The 18,979-nt window shown below is 35.4% G+C and overlaps 1 protein-coding gene and 1 pseudogene across 8 annotated transcripts in view; one reads left to right on the forward strand and one right to left on the reverse strand.

Moving 5' to 3' along the window:
- The window catches only part of SGMS2 (sphingomyelin synthase 2), a 153,853-nt gene that overhangs the window by 23,594 nt on the left and 111,280 nt on the right, over positions 1 to 18,979 (reverse strand). The gene's annotated exons all lie outside the window — the stretch shown is intronic.
- Positions 2,769 to 3,066, forward strand: LOC141568259 (peptidyl-prolyl cis-trans isomerase A pseudogene; annotated as a pseudogene).

Raw genomic sequence — 18,979 nt, forward strand, 5'->3', positions numbered from 1 at the left:
AAACACATGATGAACCTCCCAAGTCCTCTTACATTGCAAAATATTGGAAGTTATCCTAAATAATATTTAAAGAGCTAAAGGCCTCGATAGACTAATCTTCCTTTTGAAGGCAAATGCAAAAGTCTAAAACTTTTAGTACACTGACATTGTTTTGTTAGTATATTTTTAGAACTAGAGTCATCCCAGAAATGCAAGGAAGCTTTCAAATTATGAAGTGACTGTAATAAAATACAAATACTATATGTGGAAAGAAAAGATACGATCATCTTGAGTGAAGTGAAAAAGGCATTTGATAAAATTCAACATCCACTTGATTTTGGGGAGAGAAAGGTTTCAACGGCAGGACTAGAAATATATATAGTTACACTCTTTCAACGCCGATATCACCATTTTAACTGTGTAATATGTGTTCTAATACCTGGGGGAAAAAAGTCCTCCACTACTGCTCCTCTTTTCATTCTTAAGAGAATTTCAGAGTCTTTTCGTCAAATTACAAGAAAACACATCATTTTCCTTCTGTGTTTTATTTCTATTATCTCTATTATACCATAAAGAACTTGATATTACCATATTAATATATAACATTAGTCATTTTCTCTTAATAATCCCAATAGGATTGTTCCTGTAATTTGACAAAATGATAATAAGCTTCACCAGGAAGCAGAAATGGGGGCAGCAGATTTTTACCAGCAGATATTAGACTATATTACATAACTTATATTGGGGTAATGACACCCAGTTATTCTATTTTGTGAATTATCCAAAGGAAGTAAGGATGTACAAAAAAGTATTTCTAAAAGTATGCTTTCAACACAGTTATCTATGAGAAAATTGGAATTGGCCTAAATCCAACGACAGGATATTAGTTAACTAAATTAAGGTTATCCTGACTCTGAGTGGTGAACACACAATGGGATTTATAGATGATGTAATACAGAATTGTACACCTGAAATCTATGTAACTTTACTAACAATTGTCACCCCAATAAACGTCAATTAAAAAAAAAAATCATGGCTATCTTTATACAAAACATATAAAGGAGGATAAGGTGATCACTAGATAAAAACCTGTGTTTTCCTATAGTAACTATAAAACCGCGAGATAAGTATATACATAGTATATAAGAAGGGTGCCATATCCAATTAAGTAGAAACTTAGATCTGAATAGATGTAGAATCTCAATAATTCATATCAGAGGTTATGGTGTAAAAACAGGGGAAGGGGCCACGTGACAGATAGTCAAGGCTGTAAGAACAGGTCCAGGTGTGAAACTCGTGATACTGTCCTGCAGCTGGTCTGAACTGCAGCTCTCTGATCGCAACCTGCAGGAAATTGAGCACAGACAGAAGTTCTGGTGGAAGGGCTTAGAAATTCTTTGCTGCTAGATTTGTGTGTCGGCCTGGTTGTACATCTGAAGTGGTGAAGAAGATAATGCATTAAATGTGTAAATACAGTTTACACATTTAACTATAGGAAATGTGTAAGCTTTTCCTATAGTTAAAGGAAACCCCTAAGTTTATATATGGGTTTTAATGTAATCTGTTACTTTAATGTAATCTGTTGAAGATGGAAGTTAAACACTGATCAAAGAAAACGTGCTTCTAATTTTACAAATTGAAAAAATGAATAAAAGAGATTTATACATTGAGCTCAAAGGTTTAAGAAAAACTAGGTTTTGAAACAGAATTTTATTGAATTGAATATCAATGAAAACAAACAGCTGATGGGTTCATTCACAGACACAAAAGCTTTCTCAGATCTTAAAAAAGAAAACTCAGTTGTCACCAGAAAGCCATTAAAAAGTCATGTAGAATAAAATAGCTGTAAAAAAAAAAAAAAACAGTTCTCAGTAAATGTCATTCATTTGCCATAAATAAATGTTACGTACGTGTACTTACTTTGCGTGCTTTGTGTATTATCTAATTAATCCTCATGACAACCCTAGGGAATATTTTAAAGAAAAGAAACTGAGATAAAGTAAGATGCCCACGGTCAAACAGGTAGAAAGTGGCAGAGCCCAGATTTGAACCCGAAATCTGACCTCAGGAACCTTGCTTTTTAATGGCACACCAACCCCTCTGGTACCATTCACCACATGTTAGAGGGTGACATACAGTCAGTGAGAAAGGTTAAGAGACAATCAGTTATCAGCTTTATTACTTTTTCTCCCGGAGATTCACAAATACACAAGAAAGTCCTCTAGATAATATTAGAGGCGTTTTTTCAGTCTTTGGAATTTTGTAGAAATTAATATATACTAAGAAAAAAATGTAATGTATAATTCACCTCCCTTGTGGGGGAGAAGGGAAAACAAGCCTGTTAAGTATTTGCTTGTTACCCACGTGTGCCACTTAATTATAGTTACTGTTACAAATAAGCCCCCATATTAAATTTATAATATAGGTATATCACTTTATGTTAACAGGGTCCAATTTAGCTAAGAAATTTCATGTCCATAAAATTTTTCCTGAGACCAAAACATCGTAGGCTTTTACTTATTAACATTCTTAGAGTTTAACTTGCTTATAAAAATCTTCCTGGCTGCCTCCCAGATGCCACCAACCCAGAGCCTCCCACGTCCAGCCATGTCAACTCCACCGTGTTGTCCTTCTGACCTTGCTGTGGACCGCGAGCCCTTGGGCTGCATTTTCTTTGAGCTGTTTGCAGATAAGTTCCAAAGACAGCAGAGAATTTTCGTGCTCTGAGCACTGGGGAGAAAAGATTTGGTTATGAAGGTTCCTGCTTTCACAGAATGATTCCGGGATTTATGTGCCAGGGTGGTGACTTCACACGCCATAATGGCACAGGCGCAAGTCCATCTATGGGGAGAAGTTTGATGATGAGAATTTCATCCGGAAGCATACAGGTCCTGGCATCTTGTCCATGGCAAAGGCTGGACCCAATGCAAACGCTTTTTCATCTGCACTGCCAAGGCTGAGATTTTGGATGGGGTCTGCTGCAGGGTGAAAAATGGCAGGAATATTGTGGAAGCCATGGAGCACTTTGGGTCCAGGAATGGCAGGACGAGCGAGAAGATCCCCATTGCAGACTGCGGACAACTCTGATGAATTTGACTTGTTTTATTGTAACCACCAGCCCATTCCTTCTGTAGCTCCAGAGAGCACCCTCGGAACTGCAGTTCATTGGGTTCCCTATTTTCCTTGTTCCCCTCCAAGTCTAACTGAGTTGCAGTTAAGTTTATGATTATGAAATGAAAGCTAAACAAACACACAAAAACCTTCCCTCTAAAAGCGTTAAGCACTAACACGCTTATTGACACAAGGGGCCTTATGAGGCATGAAATTCTATTTCAGAAGCACCTACTAAATTTGTTAAATATTTTACTAGAAAGTTTCTGAAAACTGACAAAAAGATACACCGCTTACTGAAAAATTATCCTGTATATTTGAGAAATACTTTTCCAACAAAAGTAACATGGGAAAGAGTCCTTGGCAGATCATTACAAGTTTTTATACTGCCCCTAGGTCCCACATCTGTCTAGGTATGATAGATTTAAATTAAGGAAATGGGCAGGCTTGTAAGATAGCTTGGTGACACTATTCTGAGAATAGATTGGGGAAAAACATTGTTTTAGTGTAAAGATAGAAATGAAAAATCAGCTACCAGTGGCTGCATTTACTATCCCATTTGAAGGTAGCTTTGACATTAGCTCTAAATCCAGTTGTTATAAGAGAAAGATACAGCCTATTATCAATAGTTGTTGCCTGGGATGGCAGGTAGGAATGAATTAGTGCCAGAAAACAGCCTGGAAGTTTCTTTTTGGGGTAATGGAAATGTTCTAAAATTAGATAATGACAATGGTTGCACAATTCTGTAAATTTACTAAAAATCATTTCACCACACCCTTTTAAAACAAATGCATTTTATAAGTATATACGTTATAATTCATTTAAAGTGTTATTTTTTTTTTTTTAAAAAAGGAAGATTGAGATCAGTTGCTTCTAAAGAATTAGAAAACCAAGAAATATCCCATACTCTGTTATTACATTCCAGGCTCACTTTTCCCTTTAAAGTGTTGTACTTAACAGATGAGAACTTCTTTAGCAGTGATTCTGAAATAACACACATTTCTGAGTTTTCTACAGACAAGATCAAGAACCAGCCAACGAAAAGCAAACTGTTTAACAAAATTTGTGTAAACTGTGCTCCAAAAATAAACTTATAACTAAATAATACAAAGTGACAAAACACTGATGGGTTTTCTAATAGAACGTATCAAAATTTACTATGAGTTGGATTAAAAGGAAAAAAAGATGGTCTGTCTTCTTTCTCACTAAAAAAAAAAAAAAAAAAATATTAGCCACTTTAAAAGGCAATTCAATATTTGTTGAAATGAGTGGTTATTTACACAGAGCAAATATTAGCTGTGCAAATTTGAAAACAATGAGACTGGGAGTGTTTCACAAGGTGGAACATCTCTAGAATGCAGCGTACTGAGAGGATAGAATAGGTGGCTGGTATCTGTTTCTGATTTAACTAAGGTTGATGCAATAAAGTACCTTCACTAAAATTTGACTTGAAAAATGTTCCATAGGATGTTTTAAAATTTGGCTTCTCTTTCTTAGCTGTTAACCTGTTTACTGGTGCCTGGAGAATTCCAATGATCAGATCTGATTAGTGTATTTTGGGAAGACAAAACTGCATCCCTGGGGTTGAGGGAAGGAAGCTCTCCAAAAGGAGGCGAGGAATCTTAGAGAGAGGTAGAATCACAGGGAAAGACAATTTAACAATAAAGAAAAGAATAAATGAGTTGGGTAGACAGATAAATAGATTAAATCAATAGACTAGATGGATTAGATAAGCAGGCAGACAGACAGATAAACCCAGACAGAGACCCTAAAGATAGAAGAGGGCTGTAAAATGAGGTCAAAGATTAGGGAATATTTAAAATAATCCTTTAAATTTCCTTTGCGATACTCTAAATTAGAGGGTCTTAGGGTGAAGGGATCGAGTTGGGGTCACATCATGCTCTTTTCCCAAATGCTGGCTAATGCTTGCCCCAAACCCTTTTCACACCTCCATTCCTGACATGTGGAAGAGAGCATAGAGAATTTCCCGAGGGTAGGTGTGGGGAGAATGCCAGGTGGTTTCTTCCTCTTTTATCTAGACGTTTTCAGTATTTAGCAAAAAGAACTAGGCTGGAATTTTCTACTTCCCTACTCATTTCTGAATTTACTGCCTGCCAGTGATGTGTAATGCACGCGTGGCCTCAGAGAATAAACTGGGTTGAAGGCTTATCTTTGTGTTTAAATGCTTATCTACTTTAGCAGGTGAGCATAAGAAGTCCCCTATAATTTAAACAGACATTTGTACTTTTAACAATACGAACTGTAATTTTGTCAATTCAAGAGAAACCGTCCAAAATCGATGTTTGGTCACTAGAACCATTCCACACAACTGGTATGACCTGCTCCATATTTAATGGTCAAACAAAAGCAGCCAGCACTTGTTTAGCATAAGCACCCTGGAGGCTTTATCAGAAATGTTCCATCTAACAGCCTAACTCAACAACAGTGATGCTATCTGCTTCTGCATTCCTCACTTGCCTTGTATACCTCAAAGAGTTACATACCTAGAAACGGATTCCCGTAGGTTTTAATGCTGAATACTCTGGAACAGGAGTCTGCACAGGTTACCTACTGAAGTGAGAGCTTCTGAAAAACACTCTACTTAATATTTTTTTTTTGGGGGGGGCTTATTTTTTTTTAAATTTAGTTTTATTAAATTTATTGGGGTGACAATTGTTAGTAAAATTACATAGATTTCAAGTGTACAATTCTGTATTACATCATCTATAAATCCCATTGTGTGTTCATCACCCAGAAAGTCTGATGTGGGAGCTTATATTTTCCCTTCAGAACAGTGGCTAGTCTAACAAGAGAGAGAAGCAGAAGCCGAGTCTAACAGCTTAATATTAGCCTCCCCAAACCACGTAATATTTTCTAAATGATGTTAGAGATCTCATTCTAAGGAAGTAAACAGATCACCATCTCAGGGTCAATAATATATTTCCTCGTCCACAAAAATGTGTTTCGATTGGGAAGCATAGCTTATCATAGGAAAACCATGCTAAGAAATGAGAAGAAGAAAAAAGAATAGTTCCTTCAAAATAATTTCACAATTCTCTACTTTTATTAATAAAGCTCCTTTATTCCATGACCTTCAGATTATTTAGAAATATACCTATTGGGTTCTCCATCTACCACATGGTGACCAAGCTGTGTATTATTTTATACAATTTCAAAAAAAAGTTTGCATAGAATAATATAAACAGGCTACTTAAATGGGTGTTTTCAAATGTCATCTTGAAACTTTGCTTGCTGTTTACTAGTGCATTAAGAAGAGAATATTGCCAGTTTGTTTTGCGACGTAAGTAAAATTACCTTTAAGCAAGGTAATAGAAAGGAGTTAAATAACCGTCCTCTAGTGTGGAGGCATAAGCAGAGCCAATAGGGGAAACATTTAACCAGGCGCTGGTGGTTGGTACATGTCGTGGTTATAGCAAAGCGTAGATGTACAGGAAGCTTACTCAATCCCAGTGCTGCTATGGAAATGACACATAGCTATACTTTAACACAATTTCCTTGTAGCTATACTTTAATAAAAATTCCTTCCAATGTCTAGAATCAGGCATTTTGATGTGTATGTAAAATATAGGTTATTGGTTTATTACAGTTCTGCTTAATGCCCTGTGCCAACAACACAAATTCAAGAAATAGCTTAATACAGCCTGAGAGATTTAGGGAGCACTTCCTGGTAGCCAGAATTAAACATGGGACATTAAGGAGAAGGAAGTTTCTAGAATTTGCCCCTTTGGCAGGTTAGCGCCATCTGCTTTTTGTGATTTAGGTGTGGTATTATACAGGCCTTGGCAGAGGGCAAAGGGGAGTGGGGAGCATGAACATGGCTAGACAACTGTGTGTCTGAAAGTCCTAAACTTCAGCCCATCTGGGTCCTCAAGGCAGAGCATAATTTTCACCCTAAAGAAAGGAAAAACTAGGAAAGGAAAGGGACCATGGAAGATCTAGAAAGCTATGTAAAAGCCTACGTTTGTTATTCTCCTATGCCAACCACAAAAATGTTCTACAAATGGAGTAATAAAGAATGTATTCCACTCATATATGGTACGTGCTATTTTCAGCTTCCATCAAAAAGCACAGGGCTGTGTATATTTTCTAGAGTGGCTTTCACATGACTGGCAGAATAAGCCACTGCTTTCAAATGGTATGAGGCTATAAAAAGCAACTCCAAAGCCATTAAGGTCAGTGTATTTGGCTCTAGTTTCTCCCAGAATTTAAATTGCTGCGTCGTATTTGAATAAATTATTTGTCTCTCAAAAGCATTTATTTGACCAAGCTAGGCTTCGGTTTCTGCAAATAACCTATTGATGGCGATTTATGTTTCCTAAATTTGGGTCTATGAAAGGGGACCTAGATTCTCCAACCCAATCCAACACAAGGAAGAGCACACATGAAGAGGCAGCAAAACAGTACCTTAAAAGATTAAATTCCTGAGTCTAACAGCATGCCATTTTAACGATTTTAAGAAATAAGAGTGACTGTTACCTTGGTTTCTGAAGTAAAGCTGTAAAATATTTATCTATTGAATTTTCACTGATCCTAATAAATTAAAGAAACTGCGACAAAGTGTCTATTTCTGCAATTTTCACCCAGAAACTTTATATATTAAAAAAAATCATTTGAATGAAACAAATTTGGTTTATACATCATAGTAGTTAAATATTGTTAGGAAATATTAGTGGCTAAGTATCTGGGTATTCAGAATGACTGCCAACAGACCTATGGTCTGTAAAGGGAATATAAGATTGTTTAGAAGTAAGTCCCGGTGTCTTTAGCAAGAGCAAATGATCCAGGAGCCTTCAGCTATGTCAAAATGTTTTGATGTATTTCTCTCTCAAAACAGAGCGCACAGGGCCAGCCCAGTGGCTCAGGCGGTTAGAGCTCCATGCTCCTAACTCCGAAGGCTACCGGTTCGATTCCCGCATGGGCCAGTGGGCTCTCAACCACAAGGTTGCCCTTTCAACTCCTCAAGTCCCGCAAAGGATGGTGGGCTCCGCCCCCTGCAACTAAGATTGAACATGGCACCTTGAGCTGAGCTGCTGCTGAGCTCCCAGATGGCTCAGTTGGTTGCAGTGCGTCCTCTCAACCGCAAGGTTGCCGGTTCGACTCCTGCAAGGGATGGTAGGCTGTGCCCCCTGCAACTAGAAACAGCAACTGGACCTGGAGCTGAGCTGCACCCTCCACAACTAAGATTGAAAGGACAACAACTTAACTTGGAAAAAAGGCCTGGAAGCACACACTGTTCCCCAATAAAGTCCTGTTCTCCTTCCCCAATAAAATCTTAAAAAAAAAAAAAAAAAAAAAAAGAGCGTACAGCTCACTCGAGACTTTTTCCACTTGTGACCAACTGTGCTGGTTGACAAAGTTGCAAAGCGAAGTTTCTAATAAACAAATGTGTCTTTTGTTGCCTTACTCTACTAAATGTCCCCTGTCTGGAACTTGAACACTTCACCCCAAAGCATAGGTAGCTGTTGACATAATAAAGATCACAGAGTGAGTGTTTGCACATCATTAATTTTGTTGCAATCCTTAGCCAGTTGCCCATTTCCCTTAAGCAAAAACCTGGAACAGGATCCATATATCTTGCTCTGGATTTCTTGCAGGAATACCATTTCTTTCAGAAATTTAGTTTCGATATACCCAAGCTATCCCTCCAGGAGATAATGAGAAAAAGAGAAAAAAAGAGTTTGGAAAAGAAAAGGGATACCAGACTATGTAAGAGTTTTTACAGTGAAGACTTAAAAGAGAAAGAAAACGTAGAAAAGTGAAAATAGATATGACTGCTGCACTTAAAGGGCTCTTAGGGTCACAAAGTAAGACGTATTCTGTAAAAAAGTCAGCTTACAGCCTGGGGCTCAGAGAAGCATTGGAGCTGAGCATCAATCATTGTCATTAAAACCAAGAGAGCCACAGATATTTGGATGGAAAACCAAACTGGGGTAGGGACTAGGGGTACATGCTGTTACACAGTCACACAGTACTGAAAATCTCTACTTCTACTGAAACATTTCCACCATAGCAACAGTAAACACATCTATAATTAAAATTAATTTAACATGTAAAAAGAGTCACATGTTCTATATAGCAGAAATTGTTAGTTATATGTAAATTATCAAACAAATAATTATAACGTAAGTATAAAAAGTCTATATATATAATATACAAAATAGAATTATGATTATTTATTTAATCAAGGCTTTCACGTGGGACCTTGGCTCTCAACGTTCTTCCCACATTAAGTCAGCTTTTCATTCTCATATTCTTTGCAGTAAGGGCTGCTGATTTCAGGAACCTAATCCTTGAAGTCCACCCTCACATGCCACTTTGAGAACACAGAAAGGGACAAGAGGCACAGAGAATAACTTTTGCTGGGATATCCAGGAAGTGCGTGGAGAATGCACAGGCAAGGAAACAGAAGTAGTGGATGAAATTGCTGGGGCCCAGTCTCATAGCCAGAAATCATTGCCTTCCTTTCTGTTTGGAGCTGATTTCCCCTGCACCTCCTATGACAAATCCTAGGCAAGAGTTCCTGTGACTAAAAATCTCCCAATTATTAATAACAAAAACTTCCTAAGAATGTCTCATTGACAAAGTAACATATAAGCCTCTACCTTATTACAAACCATAGATAAGAACACTGGAAGGTTACCTTGAAACAAAACACACTAAAATGTAATTTACACTATAATCCGAAAGCAGCATAAAATCTGCAATGAATTGCTGGTAGGATCATAAATTCGTACCATTTTTTCCAAAATTTGTCTCTCTTTTATTAAACATGAGGAGTTTTTAAAATGCTTGTACCTCTTGATATAATAACTCTACTATTGAGAATTTACTTTGGAACATGTTTTCAGTACAGAAAAAAACATCTAAAAATACACTTGCTAAAACACTGAAACAATTTACATGTCTCCAATAGGAGACAGAAGTATCCATGAAATATATTAGATTTATTGTTTTAAAAAACAGCACTATATTCTCGTTTTCGTAAAAATGTAAATGTATGCATTAAGAAAGATCAATTAATATATATACAAAAGAATATCAGCTATTAATGCTGGTGGTAGGATTTACCCATTATTTTTATTTTCTTTTGTACTTTCCTATTTTTCCCAAAGTTTTTGTGATAACAGTATTCACCCTTGCATCTGCATACAAAAGTGTTGTCAAATAGTTTATTAAAATTATGTTTAAGGTTTTAATGACAAGGAAATTACAATAGTTATGATTTCAGCAATGTAAAGACGTATATTACATATATAGAAAAGAGTCTGAAGAAAAAAATACTAAATATTAACACTACTTGATGAATTTATGGGTGGTTTTTATTTTTTCTTTATTCTGGATTGCATTTTCTAATTTTCCACATTAATCATTCTTATAATCAGGAAAATACTAATGGCTATCTTAACTATAAAAGCATTGACAGAGTTAAATAGGGAGAGTGTGCTTTTGTTTTAAAATGGTATTGTGTTTTGTACAATTTCAAGTATGTAAAGAATGCATGTACAGAAAAGTCAGAGCACAAATACAGTAAAATATTAAGAATGGTTGTCCCAGTGGTAGGAGGATGAGATTTCTTTTCCTTCCTACATTTGTGTCGAGTCCACATTTAAAAATATTTTCATTATAAATGTGTTACAGCTAGAAGTATCAGAAACCATGTATAGTTGCTGCTATTGCTTCTACAGAAGCCTTTATTAACTGAAATTTCTATTCATGTTTTCAACTCAGCCTCAATTAATTGCAATAAAAATATATATTTAGAATGTTGTTTTGGAAAAGCCTTGAGAAAGTCTGATAAACTATTAACTATTTGGACGTCACAGCTCTAACTTGGAGTACCCATATACTGGGGGTGCCAAAAAAATGTATACAAGTGGATACTTTGGTCAATGTTGCTCAAGCAATAGTTCGCCATAATCAGAAGTGTCTGGACGCTGATGGTAACCACTTTGAGCACCTCTTGTAATTGCAGAAGTAAAACATGACTTGTATTCATCTTTTGTTGTCAGTATATATTATTAAAATTTTAATACAGTTTTCCTTTCTTAAAATATGTATACATTTTTTTGGCACCCTCTGTACAATTAAGCTAGTTCTTAGAGTCTACTTTCAAGAAGAGTCTTAATTGTGCTAAAGTGTGATACCATGTTTCCTTGAAAATAGACCTACCCGGACAATCAGCTCTAATGCATCTTTTGGAGCAAACATTAATATAAGACCCGGTCTTATTTACTATAATATAAGACCGGGTATAATATAATATAATATATAATATAATGTAATGTAATATAGTATAGTATAGTATAATATAATACAATATAATATAATATACAAAGTAACATAATAATATAATACTGGTCTTACATTAATTTTTGCTCCAAAAGATGCATTAGAGCTGATTGTCCGACTAGGTCTTATTTTCGTGAAACGTGGTGCTTTCTGCAGGGTTTATAGGCAGGACAGGGGTGAGGAACTGCTTTATAAATGAATCCTTTCCATATAATGGATGTCACTCAATATTTACAAAACAAAAACAGTCACTTATTTGGGGGTGTTTCCCTGAACAAAACCAATTGTTTTGCAAATGGCAGAGAATTAGGCCAAATCAGATTTGACGGAGAAGATAATTCAGTCAAAAATGAAAACCCCTCAAAATTATTGGTTGCTAGATGGGAGGAGGGAGGGGATGGGGTGAAGGTGAAGGGATTAAAAAGAGCAAATTAGTAGTCACAATATAGCCATGGGGACATGAAATACAGTATGGGGAATATAATCAACAATGTTGTAAAGATTATGTAAGGTACCAGCTGGGCACTGGACTTATCAAGGGGATCACTTCACAGACTATGTAGCTGCCTGACCACTGCTCTGTACAATGAAGCTGAAGAAGAATAATAGTGTATGTCAACTGTAAGTATATCTATCTATCTCTATATAAATGTATGTAAAAAAAAAATAAATATATATATATATATATATATATATATATAGTCATGGGATATGGAGTATCGCATAAGGAAAATAGTCAATGGTAACAGTTATATAAGATGTCAGAGGGGTAGTAGCTTGGGATAAGGGGTTATCACTTTGTGGGGGGTGTAAATGTCTATTATGTTGCTTTGTACACCTGAAAATAATAAAATAAAATAAAAGCAAATCCCGAAGTCTTCTTTTGTAAACGTAATTTTTGTGCATCAAGAATGTTTTAATAAGCTTGTGTGGTACTCTAAAAAAAATTTTCCTGATATTTGGTGGATTTTTGCTTTATTGTACTCATTATCAGCTAATAGTTTCTGTCCTCTGCTTTCTGTGACAACAAAACTTTGGATATAAGCTAAAATTACCAAATGATTAGTTAAATAAATGATGGCTTTCAAAAGAGTATATAGATGCTATATATAAATTATTTTTTTAAAAATTGAAAGAATGATTGGAAACATTAATTTAAACCAGTTTGCAAAAGTCCATTAAAGCATTATTGAATAACAATCCCACGTGTTCCAAAATTCTAATACCATATCTTTTTTTTATTATCTTTTTTAATTTATTGGGGTGACAATTGTTAGTAAAATTACATAGATTTCAGGTGTACAATTCTGTATTACCTCATCAATAAATCCCATTGTGTGACCATATCTTTTTTAAAAAAGTAGTATTTTATCCCTAATTTCAAAAACTATGTATTACCTACTTTTCATTCACTTCTAGGAATTTATCTTAAAGATAATTCCATAAGCTTGAAAAAATTGTTTTCCAAATTCGCCAATTAGAATTTTTTGAACAGGTGCATTATAAAATTCAGAACTTTGCATTTCAGGAAGACTGTAGGTACATATACCATGTATTAGGTCACACAGCTCACCACCACCACCTTGCTGGATCTAGAAACACCAGATATTCAAACATTAATATATCCAAATGAGACATATGGATATATCCATTTTAAGTTGGATGAATAAAGACTATACAGAACTTTTGGTTAGTTCAAAAAGGGTGCTGACACCAAAGGCTATCAAGGGAAGTAGAGAAGGAAGGAAGAAGTCAAGTAAGGAAGGAGGGGACTTTCGTTTTTAGAAGTTTAGATTTTGACACAATAGATAAATAATTCTGGACCTATAAGACTAAGACTACACTGTCCATCAAGATTGGACTTGTTAAATTACAAATGTATTTTATTTGTACATGAAATCCTATCATACAATGTTAGATGAAGAAAATAAGTTGCAAAATGCTAAACACAAAATGCAAAATGCAAAAAATATAACACGATTCTTTTTTCTTTTTTTATATTAGTGTCAGGTGTACAAAACAATAGTGATTAAACATTTACACACCTCACAAAGTGACAATCCCAACAAATCTAGTACCCACTTGACACTGTACATAGCTATTACAATACCACTGACTATCTTCCATGGGCTATAGTTTACATTCTGCGACTATATATATATATATTTATTATAGTTGACATTCAATGTTATTTTATATTAGTTTCAGGTATATAGCACAGGGCACGATTCTTTATTGTGGGGAAATTTTATTAAGATAAATTACATGGTTCCTGGAAACGTAATACCGTATTTCCCCGAAAATAAGACCTAGCTGGACCATCAGCTCTAATCGTCTTTTGGAGCAAAAATTAATAGAAGACCCGGTCTTATTTTACCATAATATAAGACCGGGTCTTATATAAGACCCACTCTTATATTAATTTTTGCCCCAAAAGATGCATTAGAGCTGATGGTCCGGCAAGGTCTCATTTTTGGGGAGACAGGCTATTACATGAAACATTTACTTTATTTTTTACCTTTTTGTATTAAAAAAATAAGCAACGTGTTTTGATTTTACTGCCTAAAAAATGAAAGATAGCTATTCATTCAACAATATTTAGTGAGTACCTACTCTGTACTAGGCATTGTGGTAGGGATACAATAATTTTGCAAAAAGTCACTTCCTTCATTCTTACATTCTGCTAGCATATAACATGAACAATAATAACAAAAAAATTAAAAGTGCTAAGATGGAAAATAAAGCAAGATGGGACAATAGAGTAACAGGAGGACTATTCAAACTAGGATCACCAGGTTTATGAGGTAAAATTCAATTTAAACATTTTAAATGAATACTCATTACCAGAAAAAAAAATCAGAGCATTGTCGAGTCCAAAGAATATCTATATTTTAACTTGCTAAGACCCAAGTACAGAAATCAGCTTGTAGAAATCTGTACAAATATAACTTTCGAATACTAAAAAAGGATTCCACTGAAAATGTTCCCATACTTACTCAATTATCGAGTTTTGCCTTTGAGTTTTTTTCCATTTCTAATAGATCCAAAAAATGTGTGCATAATACTCTAATTATATTGGTCATAATGGACTTTTATATAATTGATCACCGCAGTGCTGTCTTCTAAGGAATGTTTGACTCTCATGAGGCTTTTAAGAAAAGGTTAAAGATGCAATATCGTAAACACAGGAAGAATAAATACAAAGACATTATGTGGAAACAGAAAAATTGAAGCTATCAAATATCTAATGAGGTTTCAGGATTCAATTTGAATTTCAATGCAGAAATTTTGTAATTTTATCTTAAATAAGTGGGATAAAAACTACAGATATGGAAAACTTTTAAAACCATACCCCGAGTTTAATGAAACACAATGACCAAACTCAAGATAAGCAGTACTCAAGGGATAAACACATGGCAACTGTTCTATCACTGCTGGAAGCCTGGACAGTAAGGCAAATAAATGGCCAGTCAACACAGAGGACAGAACTATTTCTGACCGACCGTCTGTGCAGACGGGGCTTTAAGTGCTACGGAAAGTAGCAGAAAAGGATGGCTCCCACCATCAAGGGATTTTTAACTAAGTAACTTTTTCCCCCTTTCCAACCAGAAGTCACTTAAAAAGACCAGTGAGCAATAAAAACACTTATAAACTAGAGAAGAGCCTGAAATAACATTGGAAATTTAGTAAAGCCATATACAAATAAAAGTAAGAGTGAAAATTCAAATAATGATCATAAAATGGGGGTGGGGGTGGTGCTGGTTATATATTACTTAGGAATTTTATAAGTCCAGGGTAGAGAGATGAAACTGAAAACAAACTGTTTTAAAAGTAGAATAGTCTTTTTTTTGTTTGTTTTTTAAATGCAAAGCTCCAAAAATCAGCAGTGGATAGAAAACCAGGGAAGTAGTTATCCTATTCAGTTTAGCACTGGTCTATCCTTGGGAGTAAACTATAGTCAGAACTGTTTTCTATGGAGTGAAGCACATTTAGAGCTCAGCATGATTGAAAGCACTGTCTCTAAATCTGAACATCATGCCAAGAGGTAGTCAGGAAACACTATAAACTCAATGTCCAATTAGCATCAGGAAGCTAAAAGATGTAATTCCATATTTAATCTTATTTCCATTAAATCTAATTTTCATTGATGACCCTATACAAATACAAGTATAATACTAATATTTAACTATAAATGATCACTTGAAATTGGTTTCTTAGACATACATATGCCATCGAAAACTGTATTAAAAAAATTGAAACAAGTAATAGCCTATAAAATGAGAAGTTATTTGTTTTCTGGTTTTTTGGGGGGGTGGCGGCGGCTTTTTTGCTTCTAAAATATCTCCTGTTAGTATAATCTGCAGCAATAAATATATTAGAAGATTGGGGGCCCATTTCCAAAGCTTGTATTGAACAGGACCAAAAATAACATTCTGGTTAACAAATATCTACACTTTAGAGGCACATCTTCGGGATGTCAAAAAGGATTATGTGTATCTTTAAAGGAAAGAGTGAATTCCATCTGCAAGGTTCATGGCCCTGAGAACAGAAAAAGCAGATGCTTACAACACATGTCCCAACTGCACTCGTCATTTCCCTCCACCAGATGTGTGCCGCCTCCTTCATTTCTTATAATATCTCTGTAAACTGTATCACCAGTGACTCAGGGTAAAGGAAATCTTATCATCTCAGCTTCAAACTCCCTCCTCTGCTCCCCTGACAATCACCCCAGGTTCTGCCCATTTTAATCTCCTGGCTATTACCTCTCTGCTCTCTAAGTTCACAAACACCTCTCACTTGCAGAGGGGAGGAATTCGTCCAAACATATCAATAGCCGCAACAAATTAAATCCATCCATCAAAAAGATACATTAAAATTATTTTTTTTAAACTAACAGAAAGCTGACATAGTACTAAGAGTATCGGGCACTATTAGTATTTTGTACTACTAGAGTACAAAGTGAAAGTGCTAAGATGGATAATAGAGAACAGTCCACTATGAAGATACAAAGTCATGAACGTTCTTCACAAGGAGAAACTGGAGCACCACAACCACGGTGGGGAAAGGACTGATCAGGCATTGAATGCAGCACTCCCTTTCTCTCTGGTTTTGTTCCCAGTCCAGTTCCTGCTTTATTGACTTCTTTAAAGCTTTTAAATGGCTCCCTGTGGTCAAAAGTCCATTGCTTATTTAGACATACAAAAAAACTTAGAAAACGTCAAATATGTTGTATTAGAAAGAATAGTGCAGTGAACAATCTCATCAGGTACAACAGTAATGGAAAATCTTTTTCATCTATCCTCTACCTTGGATTTTTTTGCAGCAATCCTAGAGACAATATCATTTCATCTGTAAATATTTCAGTATGCCTCCTTAAGAGAAAGGCTCTCTCTTTTTCTTAAATTTATTGGGGTGACATTGGTTAATAAAATTATATGGGCTTCACGTGTACAATTCTAAAAATACATCATCTATATATTGCACTGTGTGTTCACCACCCAAAGTCAAATCTCCTTCTGTCACAATATGTTTGACCCCTTTACCCTTTTCTGCCTCCCACTTACCCTTTTCCGTCTGGTAACCACTGAATTGTCATCTGTGTCTGACTTTTTGTTTGTTTTTTTTCATTTGTTGCTTTCAGTTTTATATCCCTCATGTGAGTGAAAGCAAATGGTTCCCAACTGTTTTCCTCAGATTTATTTCACTTAGCATGATATTCTCAAGATACATTTATGTTGTCGCAAATGGCAATATTTCATCTTTTTCTTTTGGCTGAGTAATATTCATTATATATATGTGTATATATACATATATATATATATATGTATAGATACGTATGTGTGTATATATACACATACACATACAATGGTTAGTAAAATTACATAGGTTTCAAGTGTATAATTCTGTATTACATCATCTATGTAGCATATTGTGGGTGGAGAACTGACCATCCAGACAGAGTCAGGTCTCCTTCCATTACCATATATTTGTCATAAAGCCTTTCAAATGTGAATTTAATATTTGTCAAATATCTGGGTGTGATAAAGAGAGGGATACAAGATCTAGTGGAAAAAGACCCTAACTCCAAACAAGGCTCCAGAATCCTATTGCTACAGGAGCAGAAAACTGCTTCATTTTATTCTGAATGTGCATTTTTGTAGCTATGACTCCCAGGCGGGTCAACTCACCTCTTTCTCCCAACTTTTTCATTTACGTTCACTTTCAAATACAGGGGACAGAAATGCTCCAGAGAAGTAGAATAAGACCAAGATCAGGTTTAGTTTGTTATTCTAAGGACATGGGGGACCGGGAGATCACTGTTGTGATCTACGCCGAGTCCATCACAGTGCAGTGTCTCAGGGAGACCATGAGGACATGTCTGTAGCCCCCTATCTTGCTTCAATTAGAGCACCTGCTTTTATTTTGGGGGTTACCCAAAATCTCAGCTGAAATTAGGGTTCCAAGGCCAAGAAGTTTAAAAACTAATGGTGTCAACACAAGGCCCTGGATCAGAAGTTAACAGACCAGAATTCTTGTCTATATTTGGCCATAAAGAAGCCATGGCTTCTCCTGGGTAGGTAATTTATCAACTTTGGGTCTCAGTTTTCTCACTTAATACAACCTCCTTATTATACAGATTTCTAATACATTTTGCCATATTAAATTATATACATACATATCATTCTATAAAAAGAAAGTAAAGATATGCTAGTAACCTCACCAAAGACAATTAACGAAGGCCAACAAAACTCCCATTTCTCAGAGAAAGAGAAGTAGAGTAAGGTAACTTACTGATGAAGAATGTACTAACCATCAGATGCTCTAGGTATTTCATTGTGGTACTCAGAATACTGGCACAAGATTGGTCTTATTCGATTGGTGAGAAATCAAATCCCTTAAAGATTTAAAATTTCTGGTATTTTAATTTAGTTGATGTAGATAATTTATGGGAAATAGCTCCATATGGGTTTATGAAGACCCAGGTTCTAACCCTCACTCCACCATTTCATGAGAATTAAAGCAATCTCCTTGGTCCTTGGTTTCTTCTGCCTACCTTTCTCACAATTCTCAAATAAGGGACTAGGTTGAATGATTGGCCATTGGCATATTACAACTACAAAATGTGTTTTACCTTATATCTTTATTTCTCATGGTCAGAAATCATTGTCAGAATAGGCCACAAGAAAAGTGAAATAAATTCATGGAAGAATCATCTATTAGGTTCCATTCACTATTTAGGCATCTGAATGGAGTAAGAAGGCGTCTATTATGGAGGATCTGATGCAGAAACCCTTTTCCCACCAGGACTGAAGTCAATTAAATAACATCTTAAAGAAAAGCTCCTGATCTCAGGCTTATTAGAGAAGAAATACGACATTAAAACAAACCAAAAAAATTTTATAAGGTTGAAAGTGAAAGGTCATATCCCCTAGAACAGGAGATGATTAATTAGATGAAGGTAAACAGAAAGTTATTGGGTGAGCTCAGAGGTTAACACAAAAGGATATAAAATAATGAAACATTATGTTTTATTATTCCAAATGACCATTATATGAATGCAGATTCAAAATTAGGCAAT

This window comes from Rhinolophus sinicus, linkage group LG02, assembly GCF_036562045.2.
Source record: "Rhinolophus sinicus isolate RSC01 linkage group LG02, ASM3656204v1, whole genome shotgun sequence".
NCBI lineage: Eukaryota > Metazoa > Chordata > Mammalia > Chiroptera > Rhinolophidae > Rhinolophus > Rhinolophus sinicus.